We start from the raw sequence: 12,946 nt of genomic DNA on the forward strand, positions 1-12,946 counted from the left end.
ATGTTATTGGATTTCTTCCAAATATCTGCATCTTTTGGACTTCAGCGGCCAATAAGCTTTGATCCTATGCTTCTTTCTCTTCATGGAGAACTGCTTTATTGACAGCCAGGACAGGTAAGTGTCATACTTTTTTACTTGACTACTAGTCCCATTTAAGGCACACCACATCATATTCATTATAAAATAAGTTGATGTAAGGAGAATTGGCTGTTTGGCATAGTCATCCAGCATTAATAGGTCTTTCCCAATTTTCTGAACCTAGGTACAGTTTGGTTTATAAAACGCCTCTTAGATACTGATGCGGCCATTCAGAAAGCATATAATCTCTGACTTTTTAATAAGCGAAATAGTGGCTGTTTTTGTTTTACTAACTCGTTCTTTGTAATTATACACCTCTGTGCCTGACTGGTTAGAGAAATCAATTAATTTTTTTTATTGTTGTTGACTACAGGCTGTGGCCGGGAACTATAGTTAGGGCTGTCTGACGAACTCAATTCTGAATTACGTCCAAAGAGGGCTAGATGTGTTACTGCACTATAGTTGGTTCACTGAAGGTAGATTCTTGGGCGAGCCCTTTGTTTAGGGGTCGCTGATTGGCTGGGAGCTGCCTACCTCCCAGTACCAGCCAATCAGCGCCCCCTAAACAAACGTCTCGTCAGCATAGGGCTCATCCAAGATTCTACCTTAAGTGAACCAGCTATAATATTATGTAATTTAATGTACCGCAATCAGGGTGGCGCTGCTAACCCTTGTAGAATGAGGCCATCTTAAAAAAAAAAAAAAAAAAAAAAAAACGGGAAACTCGGAAGTTCAGTAGGTAGTACCTTGTGCGTTCTCAGCCGTTCTGTGATTTTTTCCTTGTACCATCGTATTGGTACGTTGTGCATGTATAATTGCAAATATATCAGGAATTTTTGGGGAGAAATGGATTAAAATCTTACAGGTAAGCAAAATGCATATACTGAAATATACCTATAATTATGTTTCAGTCAGACAGGCCTTGTTACCAGTAAATTTGGTTTCTTTTTACATTATATTTATGTTGTCAACTTATTGATGTGTGCAGTGGATTCCCGTTGTGAAATCAGAACCATCTTAAAAATGCCACATAATGTAAGTTAAAAATATCTCTGTCATATTAAGTAGACCTGTAAGTTGGTTAATGGTTGTGTGAACTAAATTAACCATATCGTCATAGAACCATATAATGGCAGAGTATTTCAGGACGGAGTAAAAAGGCTGTAAAATGCAATTACCATAATTCGATTCAGAGTGAAAACTAGTTGTATTTATCGTGTGTGGAACAAATCATTGTTTGATTAAGTTTTCATAAAAAGTTATTGTTAATAAGATAGTTAATCTTAGTAGCCTAGGTTTGACCTATACTGTAAAACTAGGTATTTAGTAAGATGTAACATCATTTAAAACTTAGGAGAAAAATTAATTTCAAATATTATACTAGTAATTTCTGCAGATAAGGTAAAATCCATCGAATCCTCATGCCAAATAAAAATTAGCCTGCAAGAATGATAAGGAAGACACCCATCATCTCGTAAGCTAGCCCAATGCTTGTTGATTCGTGGGAGTGTCTTTATTTTGCCCTTCTTTTGAGAACTATTACTCCAGATAAGTCAGACTCACTTAATGATAGTCCTTAAGTCCACGGTGATCAGCGAGCGACTCGCATTCTATGATGGACATTGATGGTTAACCGTTACGCAAGGCCTTGCCGTTACGTTACCGAGGTTACAGTCCGACGCTTTGTGAATGCAACTAATTTACTTTTGCTCGATGATGCTTTTACTCAACATTCAATTAAATTATTTAAGCGCAAGCTATATATCAAAGGAAACCTTGAGCCTGCCTTCGGCTGTGATACAGACAGAAGTACATTTATTTATTTACTTATTTTGACGCTATTAATGAGCTTTGAGAAAGGTAATCTTTAGGAAATGTAGTCTCAAAAGCTGATAAATTGCATTTTATTCTATTGGGAATCACTATAGAGACATCACCTCTGTTTCCTGCCAAGCATGAGTAATGTTAGTTGAACAAGCAAACTGGAGAGTTAATCTGATCTCCATACTCCTTGATCCAGTAGTTGTTTCACATTTTCTTACTTCTCCAGTCACCACCAGTTTTAGACAGTTTTCTTCTCTGTCATATTTGGTGCAGTGTATGCTATTTCGAATTTTTTTTTAATTCTATCAGCTTCTCTAGCAGCATCTGTGGATATGGATGGACTCTTACTTAGCTTCCGATATAAAGTAGCTAAGTCTGCTATCAGTTCCAGCATATTGCAATTTAGAAAACTGCAATAGTATCAAGTAGCCTGTAAGTACTAGGAGGGGTTTTCAAACTACAAAATTAAACGGTTAGGACTATCCTAACTTACTTTGTGATGTCACTGATATATCTGTTGAATAGGCTAATAGGTATATCTAGGTACTACTGTAGTTCTGCTTGAATCACTACCTACCTAAATTGTGAGGAAGTGACACTCTGTAAGTTTTTCTAGTTAAAATTGTCATTTCCCTCATGAGGTTTAGATATCACGAGGCTGTTACATTTGAGAATCTCCATTTACATAGCTGTTGACAGACAACAAATTTTCATAAAATTGTTCCTTCGTGTCACCAGGTATAGCTAGGCTATGTCTTATTTTTTTTTTTTTTTTCCTTTATAGAGTAGACTAACCTGACACACACATTTTTTTTAGGCTACAATATCATAGGCTCTGCCATGGCAGGGTTACAATACTGCAGGTTAGGTTATCACAGTTTTATGTAATATATGTATGGCTAGGTTATCAAAGCATGAAATACCATATATACCTTATGTTAAGGTGTCATGCGTAAAGACAGGACCAGTTGTATTGGCATAGTGGCCAAATCAAAGACTCCAGTACATGGCCTATGGTCTAAATTTTAGTACAATCCATTCCAGTCCAAATCGTAGGGTGGTAGGATAGGTAAATACATGCTACTTAGCCTAGTTTTATTCTATATACACAAGCATTAAGCAACAAATAACATTTAGCCTAATACCTTAATTTACTCAGCCTGGCAAAACACACACTGACATTTTTACATTCACAATTGGTAAGCAACAAATGTCATGTAATATCTAATTCATGGAACCTTGGAAAAAAAATAGATATACTTATATTATAATTACATATATTTTATATATATTAAATATTGCTGTGGTAGCGCAGTGGCAAGGTTCTCTCCTACCAGTCGGGAAGACCAGGGTTCAAACCCTGCCGCTTGCTGGTGGCTTGGGAATGACGCCATTGCATAAACCTGGTGGCCCGCCAACCTAGTGGTCTGAAAACTTGATGGCGAGTAGGAGAATAGGTACCAGCTCTCTGGCTGTGGGGTTCAACAGTGGGCCTAGCGACACACTGGCCACGTTGTCTTAGGCATTGGGACCTGTCCCCCACTGACTGCTCAAAATGCAAAATTCTCAGTTTAATGTGCTTTATACCAGGATCTCTGTCCGTGATATGTTATGCTTTTCTTCTAGAGTGGTCGAATCTAGACCCATATGCATTTCTCTTGATGAAAGTTTTCTACAAATTGTGAGTGAGATCTCAATCTGGTGTTAGCTTTCAGTGCTTCCAAAAGGAATTAATGGTTTTCTTAACCACCTTTCCTGTCGGTAGGTAGGTCTTCATCTCCTACCAATCAGGGAAGATCTTCACTAGACAGTAGCATTCAAGAATATTCCATCACATCAGACCATGTGGAAATTATCATGTCTGACGAGCTAGTGGAAGGTATTCCACTGTTAGACCTTGTTTTGAGGGATATCCAGCACCCCTACCACTAAAGATAACCAGATCAAGTTCTATTGTTATATCAGGTATATGAAGCAACCCTATGGTCCAGAGCTAACTGTTGTCTTCAGTTGTGGGACATGCTACTTGAATATCACTTATGACTTTAGATGATAGTACCATGATTTATGTGTTTTATAATGCAATATGTGAATCCCCAAACTTCAGCAAATGTTAAATTTAGGAAGCAATTTTAGGAAGTTTTGTGAATCATCATTATATGTTAAGGGAATTCCTTGTGTTTGTCACTGTGCTACTTGAGAATTTTCATGTTGGAAAGTGTAAGAATTATTTTCTTACATACCATGCTGAAAGATGTATCTAAGGGGAGAAATGTATAAATGACCTGAGACTTTTATCTAGGCTACTCCTGTAGGAGGGGTTAGTGCTGTCAGTGCACCTCATGCGATGCGCTGTAGGCATTACTAAAGGTTTTTTTTTGGCAGCATACCTTTGGCCCCTAGCTGCAACCCCTTTCAATCCTTTTACTCTACCTCCATTCATATTATCTTTCTTCCATCTTGCTATCCACCCTCTCCTAACAATTATTCATAGTGCAACTTGAGGTTTACCTCCTGGGTAGACTTTTCAAACCTACCTACACTCAATTTCCTTTCCAGTGCTGAATGACCTCAAAGGTCCCAGTGCTTGGCCTTTGGCCTCAACTCTATATTCCATTCCTTTATCTTCGCTTCAACTACAGTATGGAATAGCTTGCCTAGTACAGTTGTAGAATCTTGATTGAGAATGTTTAAGTGAGGAGAGGAGCAACTTCATTCCTGCTCTTGACTGGCATATCTTGATTCAGGTGTTTAGGCAGTAGATTAAGTCAAAAAGGGTTCTTAGCTGAAGAAGTGATGAAAGAAAAAGAGAGTTTGTGCATATTGAACAGCACAATATCTTAAATGTTTTTTCACTGGTGTAAATGTTTTATATCGAGTAGGCTGACATGAGTCTCGCTTCATATGTTGCCATATTAATTTTATATTTTTATCTTATTTATTTTATTATTTCATATTTATACAGTATGTGACAAGATATTAGGCCGCTTAGTATCAAGCGGCCTAATATCTGACAAATTTTGAAGAAACTGAAAAGTTGGGAAGAAATTTGTCATTGCAATAGGTTGTCTACACGTAGAGAAAGGGGCGGAGCTTGAGAACGATCAAACTTCGATCATAAGTCTTCTTAGGCATACCAGGGCGCTTTATCCGAGACGGAATTTCACGGTTGCCACCATCTTTAAATCTGGTAGCTTGGCATCAAACTGAATAATGTCTCCTCACAACCAGCTGATCTGATATCTGCTTTGTTTTAAGGTCAGATTGATTCAACGACTGGCCCATATAAAGGTCACAGGGGGGTGTGAGAGGTGGACAAAGAGGCAGGTAGAAGTGTACTGATTTTTATTACAATCAAGGGAAATATAAATATACAGCATGCGGACGGAAATGTGGTCACCGACCCGCGAGAGAGTAAAAGTGGGTCGGCGAGACCCGATTTGTGTTTCTTGAGAGACATAAAATACAAAATATAAAAGTACACAATATGTGGTTATACAAGCTTTATACACTGACGGAAAGCCCGCTGCAATGCTCTCTCAGGGGGAAGTAAGAACAACGCGAATGATGAATTATGTACAGAGAAAATTATGAATAAGCGTTGTCCTTACAAATACTCCCCCCCTAAGACAATAATTAGGTATGATTGTTGGCTGACTTCTTTGTACTTCGGGTAGTCACTCGCGGAAGCGAGCTGGACGGCGGAGGCGCCCTCGGGTGCGTGATATTAGTTGTTGTGATAGATCCTCGGGGTTTTCCGGGGACGGGATGCCTCCCCTGAGGTGATCCTCGGGGGTTCGACCGTCTTTCGAGGCGGCCGCGCGGCTACGGCTAGGAGGTTTGGCGATCGAAGGAGTCGCTTTTTCCCGAGGAAGATTGAGGCGCCCTGTGGAATCCGCGTCTGCGAGGTCCTCGTCCATGATGAAGGCTGGTTTCAGGCGATCGATTGTGACCCAGTCCTCGCGACCGTTGATGGATAAGAGATATGCCTTGTCAGTGCGTCGTAGGACGCGGAAGGGACCGCGGTAGGGTCTCGTTAGAGGCGGGCGGCGGCGTCGTCCCTGTCTGAACGAGCGTGCTTGCACGATGATAGGGCCTTCGGGAGGAAACGTTTGGTTCTGTCGGAGAAGGTTTTGACGCAGGGCGTGAACTTCCCAGTGCTTGGCCTTTGGCCTCAACTCTATATTCCATTCCTTTATCTTCGCTTCAACTACAGTATGGAATAGCTTGCCTAGTACAGTTGTAGAATCTTGATTGAGAATGTTTAAGTGAGGAGAGGAGCAACTTCATTCCTGCTCTTGACTGGCATATCTTGATTCAGGTGTTTAGGCAGTAGATTAAGTCAAAAAGGGTTCTTAGCTGAAGAAGTGATGAAAGAAAAAGAGAGTTTGTGCATATTGAACAGCACAATATCTTAAATGTTTTTTTCACTGGTGTAAATGTTTTATATCGAGTAGGCTGACATGAGTCTCGCTTCATATGTTGCCATATTAATTTTATATTTTTTATCTTATTTATTTTATTATTTAATATTTATACAGTATGTGACAAGATATTAGGCCGCTTAGTATCAAGCGGCCTAATATCTGACAAATTTTGAAGAACTGAAAAGTTGGGAAGAAATTTGTCATTGCAATAGGTTGTCTACACGTAGAGAAAGGGGCGGAGCTTGAGAACGATCAAACTTCGATCATAAGTCTTCTTAGGCATACCAGGGCGCTTTATCCGAGACGGAATTTCACGGTTGCCACCATCTTTAAATCTGGTAGCTTGGCATCAAACTGAATAATGTCTCCTCACAACCAGCTGATCTGATATCTGCTTTGTTTTAAGGTCAGATTGATTCAACGACTGGCCCATATAAAGGTCACAGGGGGGTGTGAGAGGTGGACAAAGAGGCAGGTAGAAGTGTACTGATTTTTATTACAGTCAAGGGAAATATAAATATACAGCATGCGGACGGAAATGTGGTCACCGACCCGCGAGAGAGTAAAAGTGGGTCGGCGAGACCCGATTTGTGTTTCTTGAGAGACATAAAATACAAAATATAAAAGTACACAATATGTGGTTATACAAGCTTTATACACTGACGGAAAGCCCGCTGAATGCTCTCTCAGGGGGAAGTAAGAACAACGCGAATGATGAATTATGTACAGAGAAAATTATGAATAAGCGTTGTCCTTACAAATACTCCCCCCCTAAGACAATAATTAGGTATGATTGTTGGCTGACTTCTTTGTACTTCGGGTAGTCACTCGCGGAAGCGAGCTGGACGGCGGAGGCGCCCTCGGGTGCGTGATATTAGTTGTTGTGATAGATCCTCGGGGTTTTCCGGGGACGGGATGCCTCCCCTGAGGTGATCCTCGGGGGTTCGACCGTCTTTCGAGGGCGGCCGCGGCTACGGCTAGGAGGTTTGGCGATCGAAGGAGTCGCTTTTTTCCCGAGGAAGATTGAGGCGCCCTGTGGAATCCGCGTCTGCGAGGTCCTCGTCCATGATGAAGGCTGGTTTCAGGCGATCGATTGTGACCCAGTCCTCGCGACCGTTGATGGATAAGAGATATGCCGTTGTCAGTGCGTCGTAGGACGCGGAAGGGACCGCGGTAGGGTCTCGTTAGAGGCGGGCGGCGGGCGTCGTCCCTGACGAAGACGTGCTTTGCACGATGATAGGGCCTTCGGGAGGAAACGTTTGGTTCTGTCGGAGAAGGTTTTGACGCAGGGCGTGAACTTCCCGGCGGATTCCCGAAGCCTGGCGATGGAGACGTCAGCGTCGTCGGCATTGGTCGGGAAGAACTCGCCAGGGACTGTTAATGGCTCCCCGTATACCTTCTCCGCGGGTGATGCCTCGCCGTTTGCCCGCGGGGGCAGTCCTGAGACCGAGGAGGACCCCACGGTAGTTGGCTCTTCCAATTTTCGTCGGTGCAGCGCGCCATCAGGGAAGCCTTGATCGAACGGTGGACTCTCTCCACCATGCCGTTAGCTGCTGGGTTGTAGGCGGTGGTGGCATGTAGCGACGTTCCCATTAGGCGGGCCAGGGCAGTCCACAACTCCGACAGGAAAACTGGTCCGCGGTCTGTCGTGATTTCGTCTGGCACTCCGAATCGACTGATCCAGCTGGCGAGGAGTGCTTCGGCACATGCTTTCGTGGTCGCCTCCGACATCGGCGTTGCCTCGGGCCATCTGGTGGAGCGATCGATTACCGTCAGGAGGTACCTGGCGCCTTCCGACGGGGGCAGGGGGCCAACGACGTCTATGTGGATGTGGCCGAATCTTCGTTTCGGCTGCGGAAATTTCCCCACGCCTGATTCCGTGTGCCGACTGATTTTGCTAGTTTGGCAAGGCACGCAGGTCCTGGCCCACTCGAGGGAGTCCTTCCGAATTCCATGCCAGACGAACTTCTCCGTCAGGAGGCGCACCGTCGTCCGGCCCGAGGGGTGCGATAGTCCGTGTATGACGTCGAACACGGCTTTCCTTCGGGAGGCTGGGATCAGCGGGCGCGGGCGGCCCGTGCTGATGTCGCAGAGGAGCGTCATGCCTGCGGGTCCGAAAGGCACGTCTTCCCACTTGAGGGCGGTGATAGCAGTGCAGTATGAGGCAGTCTCCGGGTCGGCAGCCTGTTCCCGGGCGAGGTCTTCGTAGTCGACCCCGAGACGCACGGCGTTGATTTCTATCCTCGATAGGGCGTCTGCCACGGGGTTCTTCTCGCCAGGCACGTACTGGATGGTGCAACCGAACTCTGCGATGGCTGCTAGGTGCCTCTGTTGTCTCGCTGACCAAGCGTCGCCCGCCTTGGTGAAGGCGTGTACCAAAGGGAGGTGGTCCGTCCTGATCGTAAAGGGGGAGCCCTCGAGGAGGTAGCGGAAATGTCGCACTGCTTGGTACACTGCCAGGAGTTCGCGGTCGAACGTGCTGTACCTCGTCTCGGCGGCTGATAGTTTTTTGCTGTAGAAGGCGAGTGGCTGGGGCTCGCCCTGGACCACCTGCTCGAGGACAGCCCCGCAGGCGACGTTTGCTGGCGTCGGTGGTGAGGCGTAAAGGTGCAGCAGGGTCTTGGTGGCATAATGTCGCCGCTCTGGCGAGGGCCCTCTTCGTCTCGTTGAAAGCCTTCTCTTGTTCGGCCTCCCACGTTAGGGCCTTTGGTTTCCCCTTCAGGACCTGTGTTAGAGGAGACATGGTGCGGGCGGCGGCGGGGATGAATCGGCGGTAGTAATTGACCATTCCGATGAACCTCCTTGCAGATGAACTCCTGCAGGGACTTGACCGTGGTTGGTGTTGGGAACTTCTGCACCACGCCTACCTTCGAGGCCATGGGGCGCACGCCCGTCGCGGAGATCTCGTGTCCGAGGAAGTCCACCTTCTCGGCGACCGAAGGTGCATTTGTCGAAACGGACGACCAGCCCGTTTTCCTGCAGGCGCTTCAGGACCGCTCGGACGTGATGTAGGTGCTCCTCCAAGGACCTGGAAAAAATCAAGATATCGTCGACGTAGCAGACGCAGAAGGGCAGGTCCCCCAGGATGCTGTCCATCAGGCGCTGGAAGGTGGCCCCTGCATTCCTCAGGCCGAAGGTTGAGTAATGGAAAACGAAGGAGCCAAAAGGCGTGATGATGGCAGTCTTGGGGACATCCTCGGGGTGCACTGGAACCTGGAAATAGGATTTAAGAGGTCCATTTTTGTGAAGACCTTCGCCCCATGAAGGGCCCCTGTCAAATCCTGCATGTTTTGGGGCAAGGGGTATTGGTCGGGGATTGTAGCGAGGTTGAGTCTTCTGTAGTCTCCGCAGGGCCTCCAGGTGCCGTCAGGTTTCTGTACCATGTGCAGGGGCGACGCCCAAGGGCTCGATGCTTTCTTGCAGATGCCCATTCGTTCCATCTCCGAGAACGCCTGCTTCGCCTCCTGGAGGCGGCCTGGAGGGAGTCGTCGGAACTTCGCGTGTGTCGGGGGGCCTGTGGTGGCTATGTGGTGGAATATCCCGTGCTTGGGCGGCGTCCCTGCCGCCTGACGAAGTTCCGGCTTGAAGACTTCGGGAACTCCTGCAGGAGGTTGCCGTAGTGTGGGGGGCGATGGTACAAATTGTAGGGGCGCCCGGGCCTGCTGCTAGTGGAAGGGAAAGGCATGTCCCCGTGTCGAGGAGGCGTTTGCGGCCCACGTCCACCAGGAGGCCGTTCTGCGCCAGGAAGTCTGCCCCCAGTAGCGGGATCCTGACGTCCGCGATTGTGAATTCCCAGACGTAGTTTCGCCCCAAGATGGATATCTCGAGGGGCTTCGTGCCGTAGGAACGGATGGGGGTCCCGTTTGCGGCGACGAGGGAGGTTGTTTTGTCGGGCTCGCGGCTACGGTCTTTTCCTGACGGCGGGAATATCGAGTGCATTGCCCCCGTATCCACCAACATCCTCCGGCCGGAGATCGCGTCGCGGACGTAGAACCCTACGGTGTGTGGTTCCGACGCGGCCGTTGCCACGGGCGGCCTTGGTTTTGTTTGCCGTCGTCGTTTTTTGACTGTTGGAAGGTGCAAGGGCTTTCGCACCTCCTGGCGAATCTCCCAAACCTCCGGTGGAAGCGGCACCAGGAGTTTTCACCTCGCTGCGTGTGGGAGGACTTCCCTTGGGATACGGCGCCGATCTCTTGCGTTGGGTCGTCGTCGTCTTCTTCCTTCTCTGCGGCCAGGCACACGGAGGATCGGGGGGGGGGCGGCGAGCGTTCGCGGCATTGTTTGACAACGTTAGCTTCTTTGCCTTCTCTAGTAGTTCGTCGTCCTCTAGGGTGTACGCGTCGGTCAGCTGCTTTCGGACGTCCGGCTCGAGTTGCCGCAGGAATATTTTGCGGCTCAGGCTGATCTCTACCTTTTTTCCGTCGGGGCCTATTTCGGGCAGACGGACAGAGGCCCATCACAGTGTCCCAGGCATCTTGGGTGTTGGCGCCGCGCATGGGGTTCGCGACTAGGTCGAGGGCGCGGGTGGCCCTTTCAGCGATAGGCACGGAATAGGCTGTCAAGAGCCTTTCTTTTATCTCGTCGAGCGTGACAAGTCCGATTCGTGCTCGACCGGTCAGCCAGTTAGATATTCGGCCGAGCACCTCTGTCGGGAGAGCTGCTGCGACGAGGTCAGCCTGCAGCACTTTGTTTGTGAGCCCCGCGATCCGGAATTGCCCTTCGGCTCGGAAGAACCAGGAAGACGGGTCAGCCGTTGTGAAGGGGGGCAATTTGACAGCTTGAGCGGCCGCTGTGTCAGAGTCCGTCGCTGGGGCGGGGGAGGCCCGGGTTTCCCGCGAGGTTTCCCGCGAGGTACTGTTTGCGCCCATTGTCCTCTCTCACAAAAACGGTCGACAGAGTCGTGAATGGCGGGCCAAACCGTTTGAGGAAACGCCTGAACACACCTTGGGCAGGTATGCCGTATTTAGTCCGTTAGAGGCGTTGGTTATTTCCACGGTAGGAGCTTTCAGAGATCTATACTGAGGCGCCGTATGAGTCCGTTAAAGATCTCTGAAGGTGAGCGGCGGTAGTGAGTCCCTTAATGGCTGAGCCAAAACCGCTTGGGTCACCGTCACTCCGGGGTCACCAGTTGTGAGAGGTGGACAAAGAGGCAGGTAGAAGTGTACTGATTTTTATTACAGTCAAGGGAAATATAAATATACAGCATGCGGACGGAAATGTGGTCACCGACCCGCGAGAGAGTAAAAGTGGGTCGGCGAGACCCGATTTGTGTTTCTTGAGAGACATAAAATACAAAATATAAAAGTACACAATATGTGGTTATACAAGCTTTATACACTGACGGAAAGCCCGCTGAATGCTCTCTCAGGGGGAAGTAAGAACAACGCGAATGATGAATTATGTACAGAGAAAATTATGAATAAGCGTTGTCCTTACAGGGGAATAAAGTCGATACTTAGTAGGCAAAAATTACGGTGGGAGCACTAACCAAAAAATATATACAGCCGCTTATTAAACCTCCAAGCAAGTGACTGAGCGCTCTCTCCTTGTCAGTGTCCAAGCTGCAACCCCTTTCTCCATGTGGTGTATGCAGTCTAATGTACTTGATGAAATTTTTTCCCAACTTTTCCCTGCCTTCGAAATTCGACAAGATTTTAGGCAGCTTGACGCTAAGCAGCCTAATATCTTGAGTGCTGTAGTTTATTCTATATTTCAAAATTTCCTTTTCTACACTGGCTTGCTTCCCCTATTGAAGTGTAAGCTTAGGCTTTCAGCATGCTGCTCTTCCAATTAGGGTTGTAGCTTGGCTTGTAATATAGTAAATGATGGTGATAATATCTACATACATAATGTCTACTACATACAGTAGTATAATGCACTTTGCTGCATATGTTCAACTGAATTCATGTACTATTTACATGTAATACGACTATAACCAATTTCCAAATGTGTAAATGTAAACGACACTTCCTCCAGCACTGGAATTTCCCCCGCCATTAACTCCATGGTCCAGTTAAACTGTTTATTGTACAATAATCATAATTCTTTGTCTTTTGAGAGTCTTTTTCATTCTCTTTTGCAAAAGCCCAGGGTATCTAACTGTGTTTTGACACTTATAGATAAAGGCCCTGATTATGTACTTTTTATAGATGGATCTAAATCTGTCTGTGGTGTTGAATTTGTTGCAGTATTTTCTATTAAAACAAGCCAGTTATCGCTGCAGAATTGTCTGCAATGTGGTTAGTAGTTACGAAAAATGTGCCACCCCAGAAGTTTTGGTTACTGTCCTAAAAATCCCTTTGTTAAATAAATTGTGTTTTCCTTCCACAAATTAAATGACAGTGGTATAAATTTTGAAATATGTTGAAGATGCAGATACAGTAGCCAAAGCTGCAATCACTTTCACTAGATCAAAATTATCTGTTTTGGTCAGTTATATTACTAGCTGATACCCATAATCTTTATTACGTAAATGGCAAGCATTATGGAATAATGAATCTCGCAACAACAAATTAAAACTTCAATCAGCTGTTGGATTATGGTGATCTTCAATCCTCCCAGAAAACTGTGTTAAAGTATGTTCTGTAATATGATCATCTTGGAGCCATTCACACACA

General features: G+C 46.3%; 1 long non-coding RNA gene across 2 annotated transcripts in view; it reads left to right on the top strand.

The window, feature by feature from the left end:
- The first annotated feature begins 385 nt into the window (after positions 1-385).
- Positions 386-12,946, top strand: part of LOC135214829 (uncharacterized) — a 70,800-nt gene continuing 58,239 nt past the window's right edge. The window contains exon 1 of one of the 2 annotated variants that reach the window (XR_010314486.1): positions 386-943. This is a non-coding gene — a long non-coding RNA (uncharacterized LOC135214829). Of the gene's footprint in view, positions 944-2,065; positions 2,335-12,946 lie in introns of those variants that run through there. The other variant, XR_010314487.1, reaches the window with a different exon arrangement.

Source organism: Macrobrachium nipponense, chromosome 46 (genome assembly GCF_015104395.2).
Source record: "Macrobrachium nipponense isolate FS-2020 chromosome 46, ASM1510439v2, whole genome shotgun sequence".
NCBI lineage: Eukaryota > Metazoa > Arthropoda > Malacostraca > Decapoda > Palaemonidae > Macrobrachium > Macrobrachium nipponense.